The 18,112-nt window shown below is 64.9% G+C and overlaps 1 protein-coding gene across 1 annotated transcript in view; it reads right to left on the bottom strand.

Annotated features, from left to right (window-relative positions):
* Positions 1-18,112, bottom strand: part of LOC127040989 (uncharacterized) — a 113,289-nt gene that overhangs the window by 85,124 nt on the left and 10,053 nt on the right. The window lies entirely within an intron of this gene.

An 18,112-nucleotide genomic window follows, 5' to 3' on the forward strand; every position in this document is an offset into this window, starting at 1 on the left:
CTACCCCATCCCCCCACAGCCCTGACCGCCAGCTCTGGGCCCAGTCCCTCTGAGCTGGAAAACCCCTCGACCCCATCCCCCCCACAGACCTGACCCCTAGCTCTGCGCCCAGTCCCTCTGAGCTGGAAACCCCCTCGACCCCATCAACCCCACAGCCCTGACCCCCGGCTCCGAGCCCAGTCCCTCTGAGCTGGAAACCCCCTCGATCCAATCCCCACACAGCCCTGACCCCCAGCTCCGAGCCCAGCCTCTCAAAGCTGGAAACCCCCTTGACTCCATCCCCTCCACAGCCCTGACCCCCAGCTCCAAGCCCAGTCCCTCTGAGCTGGAAAACCCCTGAGCCCATCCCCCCCACAGCCCTGATCCCCAGGTCAGACCCCAGTCCTTCTGAGCTGGAAACCCACTGACCCCATCTCCCCCACAGCCCTGACCCCCAGGTCCGAGACGAGCCCCTCTGAGCTGGAAACCCCCTCGACTCCATCCCTCCCAAAGCCCTGACCCCCAGCTCCGAGCCCAGTCCCTCTGAGTTGGAAACCCCTGACCCCATCCCCCCCACAGCCCTGACCCCCAGCTCCGAGTCTAGTCCCTCTGAGCTGGAAAACCTCTGACCCCATCCCCCTCACAGCCCTGACCCCCAGCTCCGAGCCCAGTCTCTTTGAGCTGGAAACCCACTGACCCCATCCCCCCCACAGCCCTGACCCCCAGCTCCGAGCCCAGTCCCTCTGAGCTGGAAACCCCCTCGACCCCATCCCCCCCACGGACGTGATCCCCAGGTCAGACCTCAGTCCTTCTGAGCTGGAAACCCTCTCGACCCCATTCCCCCAGAGCCCTGACGCCCAGCTCCGAGCCCAGTCCCTCTGAGCTGGAAACCCCCTCGACTCCATCCCCCCCACAACCCTGACCCCCAACTCCGACCCCAGTCCCTCTGAGCTGGAAACATCCTCGACCCCATCAAACCCGCAGCCCTGACCCCCAGCTCCGAGCCCAGTCCCTCTGAGCTGGAAACCCCCTCGGCCCCATCCCCCCACAGCTCTGACCCCCAGCTCTGAGCCCAGTCCCTCTGAGCTGGAAACCCCCTCGACCCCATCCCCCACACAGCCCTGACCCCCAGCTCTGAGCCCAGTCCCTCTGAGTTGGAAACCCCCTGACCCCATCCCCCCCACAGCCCTAACCCCCGGCTCCGAGCCCAGCCCCTCTGAGCTGGAAACACCCTCGACCCCATCCACCCCACAGCCCTGACCCCCAGCTACGAGCCCAGTCCCTTTGAGCTGGAAACCCCCTCGACCCCATTCCCCCCACAGCCCTGTCCCCTAGCTCTGAGCCCAGTTACTCTGAGCTGGAAACCCCCTTGATTCCATCCCCGCCACAGCCCTGACTCCCAGCTCCGAGCCCAACCCCTCTGAGCTGGAAACCTCGTCGACCCGATCCCCCTCACAGCCCTGACCCCCAGCTCAGACCCCACTCCCTCTGAGCTGGAAACCCCCTGACTCCATCCCTCCCACAGCCCTGACCCTCAGCTCTGAGCCCAGTCCCTCTCAGCTGGAATCCCCCTCGACCCCATCCCCCCCACAGCCCTGACCCCGAGCTCTGAGCCCAGCCCCTCTGAGCTAGAAACCCCCTGTTCCCATCCCCCCCCAGGGACCTGACCCCCAGCTCCGACCCCAGTCCCACTGAGCTGGAAACCCCCTCGACACCATTCCCCCACAGCCCTGACCCCCAGCTCCAAGCCCAGTCCCTCTGAGCTAGAAACACCCTGACCCAATCCCCCCTAGAGCCCTGACCCCCAGCTCCGAGCCCAGTCCCTCTGAGCTGGCAATCCCCTGACCCCATCCCCTCCACAGCCCTGACCCCCAGCTCTGAGCCCAGTCCCTCTGAGCTGGAAACCCCCTAACCTCAACCCCCCCACACAGCCCGGACCCCCAGCTACGAGCCCAGTAACTCTGAGCTGGAAACCCCCAGGCCCCATCCACCCCACTGCCATGACCCCCAGCTCCAAGCCCAGCCCCTCTGACCTGGAGACTCCCTCAACCCCATCCCCCCCACAGCCCTGACCTCCAGCTCCGAGCCCAACCCCTCTGAGCTGGAAACCCCCTCGCCCCCTTTACCCCACAGCCCTGACCCCCAGCTCCGAGACGAGTCCCTCTGACCTGGACACCCCCACGACTAAATCCTCCCCACAGCCCTGACCCCCAGCTCCGAGCCCAGTCCCTCTGAGCTGGACACCCCCTCACCCATCTCCCCCACAGCCTTGACCCCCAGCTCTGAGCCCAGCCTCTCTGAGCTTGAAACCCCCTGACCCCATCCCCCCACACAGCCCTGACCCCCAGCTCTGAGCCCAGTCCCTCTGAGCTGGAAACCCCCTGACCCCATCCCCCCGACAGCCCCGACCCCCAGTTCTGAGCCCAGTCCCTCTGAGCTTGAAACCCCCTGACTCCATCCCCCCCACAGCCCTGACCCCCAGCTCTGAGCCCAGTCCCTCTGAGCTGGAAACCCCCTCGACCCCACTCTACCCACAGCCCTGACCCCGAGCTCCGAGCCCAGTCCCTCTGAGAAGGAAACTCCCTCGACCCCATCTCCCCACAGCCCTGACCACCAGCTCCGAGCCCAGTCTCTCTGAGCTGGAAACCCCCTCAACCCCATGCCCCACACAGCCCTGACCCCTAGATCCGAGCCCAGTCCCTCTGAGCTGGAAACACCCTCGACCCCATCCCCCCCACAGCCCTGACCCCCAGCTCCGAGCCCAGTCCCTCTCAGCTGGAAACCCCTAGACCCCATCCCCCACACAGCCCTGACCCCCAGCTCTGAGCCCAGTCCTTCTAAGCTGGAAACCCCCTCGACCCCATCCCCCCGACAGCCCGGACCCCGAGCTCAGATACCAGTTCCTCTGAGCTGGAAACACCCTCGACCCCATCCCCCCAAAGCCCTGAACCCGAGCTCCGAGCACAGCCCTTCTGACGTGGAAACACCCTCGACCCCATCCCCCCCACAGCCTTGACCCCCCGCTCCGAGCCCAGTCCCTCTGAGCTGGAAACCCCCTAACCCCATCCCGTCCACATCCCTGACCCCCAGCTTCGAGGCCAGCCCTTCTGAGCTGGAAACCCCCTCACCCCAACCCCCCACAGCCCTGATCCCCAGCTCTGAGTCCAGTCCCTCTGAGCTGGAAACCCCCTCAACCCATCCCCCCACAGCCCTGACCCGCAGCTCCGAGCCTAGCACCTCTGAGCTCGAAACCCCCTGATCCTATCTCCCCCACAGCCCTGACCCCCAGGTCCGAGACGAGCCCCTCTGAGCTGGAAACCCCCTCGACTCCATCCCCCCCAAAGCCCTGACCCTCAGCTCCGAGCCCAGTCCCTCTGAGTTGGAAACCCCCTGACCCCATCCCCCCCACAGCCCTGACCCCCAGCTCCGAGCCCAGTCCCTCTGAGCTGGAAAACCTCTGACCCCATCCCCCTCACAGCCCTGACCCCCAGCTCCGAGCCCAGTCCCTTTGAGCTGGAAACCCACTGACCCCATCCCCCCAACAGCCCTGACCCCCAGCTCCGAGCCCAGTCCCTCTGAGATGGAAACCCCCTCGACCCCATCCCCCCCACAGACGTGATCCCCAGGTCAGACCTCAGTCCTTCTGAGCTGGAAACCCTCTCGACCCCATTCCCCCAGAGCCCTGACCCCCAGCTCCGAGCCCAGTCCCTCTGAGCTGGAAACCCCCTCGACTCCATCCCCCCCACAACCCTGACCCCCAACTCCGACCCCAGTCCCTCTGAGCTGGAAACATCCTCGACCCCATCACCCCCGCAGCCCTGACCCCCAGCTCCGAGCCCAGTCCCTCTGAGCTGGAAACCCCCTCGGCCCCATCCCCCCACAGCTCTGACCCCCAGCTCTGAGCCCAGTCCCTCTGAGCTGGAAACCCCCTCGACCCCATCCCCCACACAGCCCTGACCCCCAGCTCTGAGCCCAGTCCCTCTGAGTTGGAAACCCCCTGACCCCATCCCCCCCACAGCCCTAACCCCCAGCTCCGAGCCTAGCCCCTCTGAGCTGGAAACACCCTCGACCCCATCCACCCCACAGCCCTGACCCCCAGCTACGAGCCCAGTCCCTTTGAGCTGGAAACCCCCTCGACCCCATTCCCCCCACAGCCCTGACCCCCAGCTCTGAGCCCAGTTACTCTGAGCTGGAAACCCCCTTGACTCAATCCCCCCCACAGCCCTGACTCCCAGCTCCGAGCCCAGTCCCTCTGAGCTGGAAACCTCGTCGACCCGATCCCCCTCACAGCCCTGACCCCCAGCTCAGATCGCACTCCCTCTGAGCTGGAAACCCCCTGACCCCATCCCTCCCACAGCCCTGACCCCCAGCTCCGAGCCCAGTCCCTCTGAGCTGGAATCCCCCTCGACCCCATCCCCCCCACAGCCCTGACCCCGAGCTCTGAGCCCAGCCCCTCTGAGCTAGAAACCCCCTGTTCCCATCCCCCCCCAGGGACCTGACCCCCAGCTCTGACCCCAGTCCCTCTGAGCTGGAAAACCCCTCGACACCATTCCCCCACAGCCCTGACCCCCAGCTCCAAGCCCAGTCCCTCTGAGCTGGAAACACCCTGACCCAATCCCCCCTAGAGCCCTGACCCCCAGCTCTGGGCACAGTCCCTCTGAGCTGGCAATCCCCTGACCCCATCCCCCCCACAGCCCTGACCCCCAGCTCCGAGCCCAGTCCCTCTGAGCTGGAAACCCCCTAACCTCAACCCCCCCCCACAGCCCTGACCCCCAGCTACGAGCCCAGAGGCTCTGAGCTGGAGATCCCCTCACCTCATCCCCCCACAGCCCTGACCCCCAGCTCTGCGCCAAGTCCCTCTGAGCTGGAAACCCCCTCACCCCATCCCCCCACAGCCCTGACCCCCAGCTTCGAGCCCAGAGCCTCTGAGCTGGAGATCCCCTCACCTCATCCCCCCACAGCCCTGACCCCCAGCTCTGCGTCAAGTCCCTCTGAGCTGGAAACCCCCTCACCCCATCCCCCCACAGCCCTGACCCCCAGCTGCGAGCCCAGTCTCTCTGAGCTGGAAACCCCCTGAAATCAACCCCCCCACAGCTCTGACCCCCAGCTCTGAGCCCAGTGCATCTGAGATGGAAGCCCCCTCGACTCCATCCCCCCCACAGCCCTGACCCCCAGCACCGAGCCCAGTCCCTCTGAGCTGGAAACCTCCTCGACCCCATCCCCCCGACAGCCCTAACCCCCAGCTCCGCGCTCATTCCCTCTCAGCTGGAAAACCCTACGAACTCATCCCCCCGACAGCCCTGACCCCCAGTTCCTACCGCAGTCCCTCTGAGCTAGAAACCCCCTCGACCCCATCCCCCCCAGAGCCCTGACCCCCAGCTCCGACTCCAGTAGCTCTGAGCTGGAAACCCCCTCGACCCCATCCCCCCCACAGCCCTGACCCCCGGTTCCGACCCCAGTCCCTCTCAGCTGGAAACACGTCGACCAAATCCCCACACAGCCATGACGCCGAGATCCGAGCCCAGCCCCTTTGAGCTGGAAACCCCCTCGACCCCATCCCCACCACAGCCCTGACCCCCGGCTCCGACACCAGTCCCTCTCAGCTGCAAACACCCTCGACCCCATCCCCCAACAGCCCTGACCCCCAGCTCCGAGCCCGGTCCCTTTGAGCTGGAACGCCCTGACCCCATACCCCCACGGCCCTGACCTCCAGCTCTGAGCCCAGTCCCTCTGAGCTGGAAACCCACTGACCCCATCCCCCGACAGCCCTGACCCCCAGCTCCGAGCCCAGTCCCTCTGAGCTGGAAACCCCCTCGATCCCAACCCTCCCAATTCCTGACCCCCAGCTCCGAGCCCAGTCCCTCTGAGCTGGAAACACCCTCGACTCCATCCCCCAGCACAGCCCTGACCCCCAGCTCCGAGCCCAGTCCCTCTGAGCTCTAAACCCCCTCGACCCCATTCCCCCTACAGACCTGACCCCCAGCTCCGAGCACAGCCCCTCTGAGCTGGAAACTCCCTCGACCCCATCCCCTCCACAGCCCTGACCCCCAGCTCCGAGCCCAGTCCCTCTGAGCTGGAAACACCCTCGACTCCATCCCCCGGCACAGCCCTGACGCCCAGCTCCGAACTCAGTCGCTCTGTGCTGGAAACCCCCTCGACCCCATCCCCCACAGCCCTGACCCCCAGCTCCGAGCCCAGTCCCTCTGAGCTGGAAACCCCCTGACCCCAACCCACCCACAGCCCTGATCCCCAGCTCTGAGACCAGTCCCTCTGAGCTGGAAACCCCTTCGACCCCATCCCTCCCCATCCCTGACCCCCAGCTCCGATCCCAGTCCCTCTGAGCTGGATACCCCCTCGACCCCATCCCCCCCACAGACCTGACCCCCAGCTCCGCGCCCAGTCCCTCTCAGATGGAAAACCCTACGACCCCATCCCCCAACAGTCCTGAAACCCAGTTCCTACCCGAGTCCCTCTGAGCTAGAAACCCCCTCGACTGGATCCCCCCCATAGCCCTGACCCCCAGCTCCGACCCCAGTCCCTCTGAGCTGGAAACACCCTCGACCCTGTGACGAACTGGGAAAGTTCTTAATGTTTTCTCTGAATACTGTATTGGTGCCTCAGTGTCCCCATGGCAGTTCTTAAGTATCTGGCAGAGCCAAGGGCCAGTGCACCTAAATGCCTGACCCTCTGTCTCCTAGCAACTGATGGCCTGGGCCCCTCCTCTGCAAAGGTGCCAGCTGAAGGTGTTGGAGACAAAGGGATCAGGTGACCTCCTGGCCCGGGAAAGGAGCTGAGGAGAGAGGAGGGGCTGGGAGGGGTTGTTAGTCTGGAGCTGGCTGGGGTCAAGGGTGGAGGGCAGACCTGGGGGTCTGGCTCACTGCCCCCCAGAATGGACCCAGCCGAGGGGTCCGGTTCTCTGTACCTACAAGCTCTGTTTTAGACCCTGTTCCTGTCATCGAATAAACCTCTGTGTTACTGGCTGGCTAAGAGTCACGTCTGACTGCAAAGTGGGGGTGCAGAACCCGGTGGCTTCCCCAGGACCCCGCTGGGGCGGGCTCGCTGTGGGAAGCGCACGGAGGGGCAGAGGATGCTGAATGCTCCAAGGAGAGACCCAGGAGGTGAAGCCGTGGGAGCTTCTTGCCCTGAACAAGTCTGCTCCAAGGGAGAGGAGGCTCCCCAGAGTCCTGCCTGGCTTTATGGGGAGCAGTTCCAGAGCATCGCCCGGTGACTCCGTGACAACTGGTGGCAGCGGCGGGACGTACTGCACCCCGTGAATGGCGCTGCTTGCAGTAAGTGACTGGGGAGCAGTAAAACAGAGGAGGGATAATGAGGACCAGGCATGCTGAAGGCTTAGAGAGGGACGGTTTCAGGGGGCAGTTAATCTCTGGGAGTGTGTGACCAGCGAGAAGAACTGTTGGAGTAACAGGGTTCCCATGAGGACTGCAGTGAGCAGTCTCAGGGGCGGAGGAGCTTGCCGCTCGACCCTGGGAGAGAGAAGGATTTTTGCAGTAGCAGGGTTCCCCGGGGGATTGCAGGAGCAGTCCCAGGGGCGGAGGAGTCTGCAGCTCGACCCTGGCAAAGAGGTGGTGATCACGAGAAGGGCTGGCACACCAGGGGTTCTTCCTGGAAACCATGGGGGAGCCAAGAGCACACAGGCCTGTGAGTCCAGAGCCACTTGGGAACGGTGAAGTGATGGCCTATCACCATCTCCTTGAGAAGGACACTGTGATCCTGTGCACAAAGAGAGGGTTACGCATGGGGAAATTCACCAAGGCACAGTTAATCGTGCAGTTGGAGGAAAAGGACCACTCTGAGGAGCAGATTCCTGGCCCAGATGGGGCTACAAGAGGATCTGAGAGCAGCTGGAGCATCAGCCAGGCATCCCCGGGAGTCTGGTCCCCAATCAGACGAGGGTCTTCACGATTGGGTTCCCTATCAGGAGATTGGAGACGGATGGGATGGGAGCAGAGCCCGAGAGAGCAAGAGGACCGTGAGAGAGAGCAAGAGCCCGAGGAAAAGCTGCAGGAGAAGCAGCAGCAGCATGCACTGGTGATGGTGGAGCAGAAAGACATAGGGGGCTGCCCAGGGGTTAGTGGGGAAACACGCCTGCGGGGGCGAGACCCTGGGACAGAGAGAACTGTGGTGGTGCAGCCCCAGATGCTGAGGGACTGTGGGACCTGGGTGAAGTTCCCTGGGGTGAAACCCCTCGCCCTGCCTATGGCCCAGATCCCTGTGCAGACCCAGGAGGGGTTGGGCTGGCTGGTCGTTGGGGTTCTTCAGGATATCGGCTGGGAGGCCCTGTTGGGGGGTGACTGTCTCCCCATGGGACAGGATCCAGGCCCCGCTCCTGTAACGGCTGAGGGTTTGAATTCAAATCCAGGGAACCAATTGGCTAGGATGGAAATGGTCAGTGAAAATGCAAATGACCTGGCTGGCAGGGGGGAGGGGCTGCAGGGCTCAGGATACCTGCCTACCTATAACCAGCCCCCTGGGGTGAATGGGAGGGAGAGATGCTCCCTGCCCCCCTGCACACCGGAGAGGGGGCTCACGCTGGCTCTGATGCTGTGACCAGAGCAGAGAGCTCGCTGCCTGGCCCCACTGGGACAGCAAGGGCAGCGCTGAGCACGGGGGGAGCTGAGACCCCAGCTGAGTGGGGGGGCACCCAGGCAGGGCAGGTCGGCTGCCAAACAGGTTTGCCTGGTCCAGACGTGCTGCTGGGAAGTGATTACACAGCAGGAAGGGAGCTACCAGGGACAGGGCTCAGGGGGGCTGTGACCCCAGGCCCAGCCAGCGAGAGGGAGCAGGTCCCACTCCCTGCCCCAGCCGCTGAATCCCAGACCGAGCTGCAGAGGGATCCCTCCTTGGAGAAGCTGAGAGAACTTGCTGGCCACAGCGCTGCAAACCCCCTTGGGGAAGGCTGCAGGGACAGAGTCTTGCAAGAGAAGGGATTCCTGTACCGGGATTGGGCTCCCCAAGGGGAAGTAGAACTGGGGGGAATCGGGAGACAGCTGGTGGTGCCCCAGGAATCCACAGGGTTCTTCCCTTTCGAGCTGCTGGATGGGAGGAGAGTGAGGGGACCCCTGAACCTGGAGAGAGAGGTCAGGGATATGCTGGCTTTAGATGGGATCCAGCCGTTTTACAGCCCATGGGCCTCACCCGTGGGGCTGATCCCCAAGCGAGACAGGATGATCTGGTTTTATGGGGGCTATCAGAAGCTTAAAGCCATCACAGTGTCCGATGCCGACCCCATGCCTAGGCCTGGGGAGATTCTAGACAAGCTGAGAGGGATGGAGAACTTGGCCCTGGCAGACACTGATAACATGTGCATCTTTAGCCAGACCTGGGAGGAACAGGTGTCCCAGGTGAAGAGGGGGCTGGGCTGCCTCAAGGAGGTGGGACTGACGGTAAAAGCTGGAAAGTGCAAGGGGGGACGGCAGAGGTGTTGTGTCTGGGCCACAAAGTGGGAAGCGGCTGCCCAAGCCCAGAGCTGGCAAAGGCCAAGATGGGGGCTCTTAACCAAGGGAGCCCGAATCACAGACCAGAGTGCTGGGAAAAGACCCAATCCCAGCTTGAAGCCCAGGGGTACTGGGGTGGCAAAGGGTGTGGGCTGCATAAACGTTCCCACATGCGGCCTGCAAGTGCCATCAAGCACACCCGACCTAAGGGAGGGCGTAAGACTGGACTGTCCTGGTGTAACTCAGACCAAGGGATGGGAGAGATGCTGGGGCATCCATGGGAACGTTGGTGGGTTCGAACTTCCCCAGGTCACTGGCTGGAGTGACCTCGCTCAGTTCGGTCTCGAAGGGGGGAGAGATGTGACGAACTGGGAAAGTTCTTAATGTTTTCTCTGAATACTGTATTGGTGCCTCAGTGTCCCCATGGCAGTTCTTAAGTATCTGGCAGAGCCAAGGGCCAGTGCACCTAAATGCCTGACCCTCTGTCTCCTAGCAACTGATGGCCTGGGCCCCTCCTCTGCAAAGGTGCCAGCTGAAGGTGTTGGAGACAAAGGGATCAGGTGACCTCCTGGCCCGGGAAAGGAGCTGAGGAGAGAGGAGGGGCTGGGAGGGGTTGTTAGTCTGGAGCTGGCTGGGGTCAAGGGTGGAGGGCAGACCTGGGGGTCTGGCTCACTGCCCCCCAGAATGGACCCAGCCGAGGGGTCCGGTTCTCTGTACCTACAAGCTCTGTTTTAGACCCTGTTCCTGTCATCGAATAAACCTCTGTGTTACTGGCTGGCTGAGAGAGTCACGTCTGACTGCAAAGTGGGGGTGCAGAACCCGGTGGCTTCCCCAGGACCCCGCTGGGGCGGGCTCGCTGGGGGAAGCGCACGGAGGGGCAGAGGATGCTGAATGCTCCAAGGAGAGACCCAGGAGGTGAAGCCGTGGGAGCTTCTTGCCCTGAACAAGTCTGCTCCAAGGGAGAGGAGGCTCCCCAGAGTCCTGACTGGCTTGGTGGGGAGCAGTTCCAGAGCATCGCCCGGGGACTCCGTGACAGACCCCACCCCACCACAGGCCTGACGCCCAGCTCCGAGCCCAGCCCCTCTGAGCTGGAAACCCCCTCGACCCCATCCCCCCCACAGCCCTCACCCCCACCTCCGACCCCAGTCCCTCTGAGCTGGAAACTCCCTGACCCCATCCCCCCAGAGCCCTGACCCCCAGCTCCGAGCCCAGTCCCTCTGAGATGGAAACCACCTCGATCCCATCCCTCCCCATCCCTGACCCCCAGCTCCGAGCCCAGTCCCTCTGAGCTGTAAACACCCTGACCCCATTCACCCCACAGCCCTGACCCCCAGCTTTGAGCCCAGGCCCTCTGAGCTGGAAACCCCCTTGACCCCATCCACCCCACAGCCCTGACCCCCAGCTCCGAGTCCAGCCCCTCTGAGCTGGAAACCCCCTCGACCCCATCCCCCCCACAGCCCTGACCCCCAGCTCCGAGACCAGTCTCTTTGAGCTGGAAACCCCCTAGACCCCATTCCCCCCACAGCCCTGACCCCCAGCTCCGAGCCAAGTCCCTCTGAGCTGGAAACCCCCTTGACTCCATCCCCTCCACAGCCCTGACCCCCAGCTCCAAGACCAGTCCCTCTGAGCTGGAAACCCCATCTACCCCATCCCCCCACAGCCCTGACCGCCAGCTCTGGGCCCAGTCCCTCTGAGCTGGAAACCACTTCGACCCCATCCGCCCACACCCCTGACCCCAAGCTACGAGTCCAGTCTCTCTGAGCTGGAAACCTTCTCGACCCCATCCTCCCCACAGCCCTGACCCCCAGTTCCGAGCCCAACCCCTCTGAGCTGGAAACACCCTGACCCCAACACCCCTACAGCCCTGATCCCCAGCTATGAGACCAGTCCCTCTGAGCTGGAAACCCCCTCGACCCCATCCCCCCCACAGACCTGACCCCTAGCTCTGCGCCCAGTCCCTCTGAGCTGGAAACCCCCTTGACCCCATCCCCCCCACAGCCCTGACCCCCGGCTCCGAGCCCAGTCCCTCTGAGCTGGATACCCCTGAGCCCATCCCCCCCACAGCCCTGATCCCCAGGTCAGACCCCAGTCCCTCTGAGCTGGAAACCCCCTCTACCCCATCCCCCCACAGCCTTGACCCCCAGCTCCGCGCCCATTCCCTCTCAGCTGGAAAACCCTACGACCTCATCCCCCCGACAGCCCTGACCCCCAATTCCTACCCCAGTCCCTCTGAGATAGAGACCCCCTCGACCCCATCCCCCCCACAGCCCTGACCCCCAGCTCCGACCCCAATCCCTCTGAGCTGGAAACCCCCTCGACCCCATCCCCCCCACAGCCCTGACCACCAGCTCCGACCCTAGTCCCTTTGAGCTGGAACGCCCTGACCCCATCCCCCCAACAGCCCTGACCCCCAGCTCCGAGTCCAGTCCCTCTGAGCTAGAAACCCCCTCAACTCCATCCCCCCCCACAGCCCTGACGCCCAGCTCCGAACCCAATCCCTCTGTGCTGGAAACCGCCTTGACCCCATCCTCCAGACAGCCCTGACCCCCAGCTCTGAGCCCAGCCCCTTTGAGCTGGAAACCCCCTGACCCCAACCCCCCAACAGCCCTGATCCCCAGCTCTGAGACCAGTCCCTCTGAGCTGGAAACCCCCTCGACCCCATCCCCCAACAGCCCTGACCCCTAGCTCCGAACCCAGTCCCTCTGAGCAGGAAACCCCCTAGACCCCATCCCCCCCACAGCCAAGACCCCCAGCTCCGAGTCCAGCCCCTTTGAGCTGGAAATCCCTACGACCCCATCCCCCAACAGCCCTGACCCCCAGTTCCTACCCAAGTCCCTCAGAGCTAGAAACCCGCTCGACTGGATCACTCCCATAGCCCTGACCCCCAGCTCCGACCCCAGTCCCTCTGAGCTGGAAACACCCTCGACCCCATCCCCCACCACAGGCCTGACGCCCAGCTTCGATCCCAGTCCCTCTGAGCTGGAAACCCCCGACCCCGTCCCCCCACAGCCCTGACCCCCAGCTCTGAGCTCAGTACCTCTGAGCTGGAAACCCCCTCTACCGCATCCCCGCACAGCCCTGACCCCCAGCTCCGAGACCACTCCCTTTGAGCTGGAAACCCCCTCGACCCCATCCCCCCACAGCCCTGACCCCCAGCTCTGAGCCCAGTCCCTCTGAGCTGGAAACCCCCTCGACCCCATCCCCCCCACAGCCCTGACCCCCAGCTCCGAGTCCAGTACCTCTGAGATGGAAACCCCCTCGATCCCATCCCTCTCCATCCCTGACCCCCAGCTCCGAGCCCAGCCCCTCTGAGCTGGAAACCCCCTCGAATCCATCCCCCTCACAGCCCTGACCCCCAGCTCCAAGCCCAGTCCCTCTGAGCTGGAAACACCTTCTATCCCATCCCTCCCCAGCCCTGACCCGCAGCTTCGATCCCAGTCCCTCTGAGCTGGAAACCCCCTGACCCCATCCCCCCCACAGCCCTGACCCCCAGATCCAAGCCCAGTCCCTCTGAGCTGGATACTCCCTGACCCCATCCCCCCCACAGCCCTGACCCCCAGCTCCAAGCCCAGTCCCTCTGAGCTGGAAACACCTTCGATCCCATCCCTCCCCAGCCCTGACCCCCAGCTCCGAACCCAGTCCCTCTGAGCTGGAAACCCCCTGACCCCATCCCCCCAACAGCCCTGACCCCCAGCTCCGAGCCCAGTCCCTCTGAGCTGGTGACCCACTCGACCCCATCCCCCGCACAGCCATGACCCCCAGTTCTGAGCCCAGTCCCTCTGAGCTGGAAACCCCCGACCCCGTCCACCCACAGCCCTGACCCCCAGCTCTGAGCTCAGTACCTCTGAGCTGGAAATCCCCTCTACCCCATCCCCGCACAGCCCTGACCCCCAGCTCCGAGCCCAGTCCCTTTGAGCTGGAAACCCCGTCGACCCCATCCCCCCACAGCCCTGACCCCCAGCTCTGAGCCCAGTCCCTCTGAGATGGAAACCCCCTCGACCCCATCCCCCCACAGCCCTGACCCCCAGCTCCGAGCCCAGTACCTCTGAGATGGAAACCCCCTCGATCCCATCCCTCCCCATCCCTGACCCCCAGCTCCGAGCCCAGCCCCTCTGAGCTGGAAACCCCCTCGAATCCATCCCCCCCACAGCCCTGACCCCCAGCTCCAAGCCCAGTCCCTCTGAGCTGGAAACACATTCGATCCCATCCCTCCCCAGCCCTGACCCGCAGCTTCGATCCCAGTCCCTCTGAGCTGGAAACCCCCTGACCCCGTCCCCCCACAGCCCTGACCCCCAGCTCTGAGCTCAGTACCTCTGAGCTGGATACCCCCTCGACCCCATCCCCCCACAGCCCTGACCCCCAGCTCCAAGCCCAGTCCCTCTGAGCTTGAAACACCTTCTATCCCATCCCTCCCCAGCCCTGACCCGCAGCTTCGATCCCAGTCCCTCTGAGCTGGAAACCCCCTGACCCCGTCCCCCCACAGCCCTGACCCCCAGCTCTGAGCTCAGTACCTCTGAGCTGGAAACCCCCTTGACCCCATCCCCCCACAGCCCTGACCCGCAGCTCCGAGCCCAGTCCCTCTGAGCTGGAAACCCCCTATACCCCATCCCACCCACAGCCGTGATCCCCAGCTCCGAGCCCAGTCGCTCTGAGCTGTAAACACCCTGACCCCATTCACCCCACAGCCCTGACCCCCAGCTCCGAGCTCAGTCCCTCTGAGCTGGAAACTCCCTCGACCCCATCCCCCCACAGCCCTGACCCCCAGTTCCTAACCCAGTCTCTCTGAGCTGGAAACCCCCTGACCCCATCCCCCCTACAGCCCTGACCCCCAGCTCCGAGCCCAGTCCCTCTGAGCTGGAAACCCCCTCGACTCCATCCCCCCCACATCCCTGACCCCAAGCTCTGAGCCCAGTCCCTCTTAGCTGCATACCCCCTCGACCCCATCCCCCCCACAGCCCTGACCCCCAGCTCCGAGCCCAGCACCTCTGAGCTCGAAACCCCCTGACCCCATCCTCCCCACAGCCCTGACCCCGAGCTCCGAGCCCAGTCCCTCTGAGCTGGAAACCCCCTCGACCCCATCCCTCCACAGCCCTGACCCAGAGCTCCGAGCCCAATCCCATTGAGCTGGAAACACCCTGACCCCATCCCCCCACAGCCCTGACCCCCAGCTCCGATCCCAGTCCGTCTAAGCTGGAAACCCCCTCTACCCCGTCCCCCCACAGCCCTAACCCCCAGCTCTGGGCCCGAGCTGGAAACCACTTCGACCCCATCCCCCCACAGCCCTGACCCCCAGCTCCGAGCCCAGTCCCTTTGAGCTGGAAACTCCCTCGATCCCATCCCTCCCCAGCCCTGACCCCCAGCTCCGAACCCAATCCCTCTGAGCTGTAAACTCCCTCGATCCCATCCCTCCCCAGCCCTGACCCCCAGATCCGAACCCAGTCCCTCTGAACTGGAAACCCCGTTGTCCCCATCCCCCCACAGCCCTGACCCCCAGCTCCGAACCCAGTCCCTCTGAACTGGAAACCCCGTCGTCCCCATCCCCCCACAGCCCTGACCCCCAGCTCCGAACCCAGTCCCTCTGAGCTGGAAACCCCCTGACCCTATCCCCCCACAGTCCAGACCCCCAGCTCCGAACCCAGTCCCTCTGAGCTGGAAACCCCATGATCCCATCCCCCCACAGCCCTGACCCCCAGCTCCGAGGTCAGTCCCTCTGAGCTGGAAATCCCCTGGACCTCATCCCACCACAGCCCTGACCCCCAGCTCCGAGCCCAGTCCCTCTGAGCTGGAAACCCCCTCGATCCCATCCCTCCCCAGCCCTGACCCCCAGCTCCGAGCCCAGTCCCTCTGAGCTGGAAACCCCCTGACCCAATCCCCCCATAGCCGTGACCCCCAGCTCCGATCCCAGTCCCTCTGAGCTGGAAACCGACTCGACCCCATCCCCCCACAGCCCTGACCCGCAGCTCTGGGCCCAGTCCCTCTAAGCTGGAAACCATTTCGACCCCAACCCCCGCACAGCCCTGACACCCAGCTCCGAGCCCAGTACCCTCTGAGCTGGATACACCAGCGACCCCATCCCCCCCACAGCCCTGACTCCCAGCTCCGAGCCCAGCCCCTCTGAGCTGGAAACCCCCTGACCCCATCCCCCCCACAGCCCTGACTCCCAGCTCCGAGCCCAGTCCCTCTGAGCTGGAAACCCCCTCGACTCCATCCCCCCACAGCCCTGACCCCCAGCTCTGAGCCCAGTCCCTCTGAGCTGGAAACCCCCTGACCCCAACCCCCCCACAGCCCTGACCCCCAGCTCTGAGCCCAGTCCCTCTGAGCTGGAAACCCCCTCAACCCCATGCCCCCCACAGCCCTGACCCCCATTTCTGAGCCCAGTCCCTCTGAGCTGGATACCCCCTCGACCCCATCCCCCCCACAGCCCTGACCCCCAGCTCCGAGCCCAGTCCCTCTGAGCTGGAAACCGCCTGACCCCATCCCCCCCACAGCCCTGACCCCCAGCTCCGAGCCCAGTCCCTCTGAGCTGGAAACCCCCTGACCTCAACCCCCCCACAGTACTGATCCCCAGCTCTGAGCCCAGTCCCTCTGAGCTGGAAACCCCATCGACCCCATCCCCCCACAGCCCTGACCCCCAGCTCCGATCCCAGTCCCGGGCCCACTCCCTCTGAGCTGGAAACCCCCTCGACCCCATCCCCCCGACAGCCCTGACCCCCAGCTCCGAGCCCAGCCCCTCTGAGCTGGAAACCCCCTGACCCCAACCCCCCCACAGCCCTGATCCCCAGCTCCAAGCCCAGTCCCGCTGAGCTGGATAACCCCTCGACCCCATCCCCCCCACAGACCTGACCCCCAGCTCCGCGCCCAGCCCCTCTCAGCTGGAAAACCCTACGACCCCATCCCCCAACAGCCCTGACCCCCAGTTCCTACCCGAGTCCCTCTGAGCTACAAACCCCCTCGACTGGATCCCTCCCATAGACCTGACCCCCAGCTCCGACCCCAGTCCCTCTGAGCTAGAAACCCCCTCGACTGGATCCCCCCCCATAGCCCTGACCCGCAGCTCCGATCCCAGTACCTCTGAGCTGGAAACACCCTCGACCCCATCCCCCCCACAGGCCTTACGCCCAGCTACGAGCCCAGCCCCTCTGAGCTGGAAACCCCCTCGACCCCATCCCCCCACAGCCCTGACCCCAAGCTCCGAGCCCAGTCCCTCTGAGCTGGAAACCCCCTGATCCCATCCCCCCCACAGCCCTGACCCCCAGCTCCGTGCCCAGTCCCTCTCAGCTGGAAACCCCCTCGAACCCATTCCCCCCACAGCCCTGACCCCCAGCTCCAAGCCCAGTCCCCCTCTGAGCTGGAAACACCTTCGATCCCTTCCCTCCCCAGCCCTGACCCCCAGCTCCGATCCCAGTCCCTCTGAGCTGGAAACCCCCTGACCCCATCCCCCCCACAGCCCTGACCCCTAGCTCTGAGCCCAGTCCCTCTGAGCTGGAAACCCCCTAACCCCATCCCCCCACAGCCCTGACCCCCAGCTCTGAGCCCAGTACCTCTGAGCTGGAAATCCCCTCGACCCCATCCCCCCACAGCCCTGATCCCCAGCTCCGAACCCAGCCCCTCTGAGCTGGAAACCCCCTCGATCCCATCCCTCCCACAGCCCTGACCCCCAGCTCCGATCCCAGTCCCTCTGAGCTGTAAACCCCCTGACCCCATTCACCCCACAGCCCTGACCCCCAGCTTCGAGCCCAGGCCCTCTGAGCTGGAAACCCCCTCGACCCCATCCCCCCACATCCTTGACCCCCAGCTCCGATCCCAGACCCTCTGAGCTGGAAACCCCCTCGACCCCATCCCCCCCACAGCCCTGACCCCCAGCTCCGAGACCAGTCCCTTTGACCTGGAAACATCCTAGACCCCATTCCCCCCACAGCCCTGACCCCCAGCTCCGAGCCCAGTCCCTCTGAGCTGGATACCCCCTCGACCCGATCCCCCCACAGCCCTGACACCCAGCTCCGAGCCCAGCCCCTCTGAGCTGTAAACCCCCTCGACCCGTTTCCCCACAGCCCTGACCCCCAGCTCCGAGCCCAGCCCCTCTGAGCTGGAAACCCCCTCCTCCCCATCCCCCCTACAGCCCTGACCCCCAGCTCCGAGCCCAGTCCCTCTGAGCTGGAAACCCCCTGACCCCACCCCCCCCACAGACCTGACCCCCAGCTCCGAGTCCAGTCCCTATCAGCTGGATACCCCCTCGACCCCATCCCCCCCCACAGCCCTGACCCGCAGCTCCGAGCTCAGTCCCTCTGAGCTGGAAACCCCCTCAACCCCATGCTCCCCACAGCCCTGACCCCCAGCTCCGAGCTCAGTCCCTCTGAGCTGGAAACCCCCTGACCCCATCCCCCCAACAGCCCTGACCCCCAGCTCCGAGCCCAGTCCCTCTGAGCTGGAAACCCCCTGACCCCACCCCCCCCCCACAGACCTGACCCCCAGCTCCGAGTCCAGTCCCTATCAGCTGGAAACCCCCTCGACCCCATCCCCCCCCACAGCCCTGACCCGCAGCTGCGAGCTCAGTCCCTCTGAGCTGGAAACCCCCTCAACCCCATGCTCCCCACAGCCCTGACCCCCAGCTCCGAGCCCAGTCCCTGTGAGCTGGAAACCCCCTGACCCCATCCCCCCGACAGCCCTGACCCCCAGCT

This window comes from Gopherus flavomarginatus, assembly GCF_025201925.1.
Source record: "Gopherus flavomarginatus isolate rGopFla2 chromosome 13 unlocalized genomic scaffold, rGopFla2.mat.asm SUPER_13_unloc_1, whole genome shotgun sequence".
NCBI lineage: Eukaryota > Metazoa > Chordata > Testudines > Testudinidae > Gopherus > Gopherus flavomarginatus.